Below are 1449 nucleotides of genomic sequence, written 5' to 3' on the forward strand. Positions count from 1 at the left end.
TCTAGTTCTGGGGTTTCTATTCTATTCCATTGGTCTATGTGTCTGTTCTTGTGCCAATTTTTTTTATTTCTTTAAATTATTTGAGTATGTAAGAATGGCAGCATCCTATGCATTCTAGAATTCACAAAATCTAAAAAACAAGAAACCAAAGGCATGACTTGGAAAATTAGGAAACATGAAGGAAACTAGGAGGCCATAACTTATCTTTTAGCATAAAAACCTATTTTACTATATAATACTTGCATTTGTTGGAATAGGCCTTAATTTTTCATGGGCAAATTTTGAGGGGCATTAGTACAGTATTGAACTTTTTTACAACTGAGTATATGGAGATGTAAAGGCCATATGTCATTAGGGCAGTATAACATCATGCATTCTGTTCTCATTAACTTCAAGAGTAACTGCACACATTACATTATTATGTAATTTATTTTCTAAAGCAACACTACCCCATTGCATCAACTCAATCGATTATTTAAAACCTAACAGTGCTCCTACAAACTGAAACTGAAACTTCTCCACTTTTTACTGTTTCCACTATATTTTCATCTCTCACCAACCGAGTCATTGAGTAATTTATGTTTTGTTTTGTTTTAATATAGACTTTATGACCAAGGTAAAGAGAAGGGTTAAAGAATTGCCGGAGTGATGTTAGTGAATAAACCATAGGGAATGAAATCTGCCGCCAAGTTGGAAGATTTGGCTTTCTCTATGAGCATAAAAACCTCTGTAATTACAGGAGAAAAGATAGAGTTATTTGGTAAAGATATCAATAGATAGTGTTGAGAGTCTCTTTGATTGTTTTTATTTTTCCCAGTGAAATTAGGTCTATGGGAGCAGAGCAATAGCTATATATACAATTATGTATATTTATATATTATATATAAATATATAAAGTATATGTGTGTATAAATCTATATTTTTAGATATTATTTATATATTATAATATATCCATGTATAAATATACAAACTTTTTGGATAGATAGATAGATATCTCCAATACCCAGATCAAGATATAATCTGTTTTCAACATCTTGCTAGGCTTCCTCACTCTCCCTACCATTACCTTCAAGATAATCATAATTTAAATACTTCTAACAGTAGGTATTTTCTACCTAACTGTATGCCACACAAATGGAATCAAACAATATATAGTCTTTTTTCTGACTTCTTTTACTCCTTATGTGTCTGTGAGATTCGTGTTACTATGTGTGGTTAATTCTTTCTGTTCTTATTATTATACTTTGTGGTCATTGTACAGAATTCCATTGTGCAAATGTTCTATTTTATTTATCCATTTTACTACTGAGACAAATTTGTGTTATTTCTGGTTTCAAACAATTTTAAGCAAAGGTCTCCACATACCCCCTATTTCAATAATAGAATGTTGGTTTTGTTCCCTAGGATATAGCTACAATTCTGATACCACTTTATGTTTTAAAAAATGTT

This window comes from Herpailurus yagouaroundi, unplaced genomic scaffold, assembly GCF_014898765.1.
Source record: "Herpailurus yagouaroundi ecotype Mexico unplaced genomic scaffold, PumYag 28, whole genome shotgun sequence".
In the NCBI taxonomy this organism is placed as follows: Eukaryota; Metazoa; Chordata; class Mammalia; order Carnivora; family Felidae; genus Herpailurus; species Herpailurus yagouaroundi.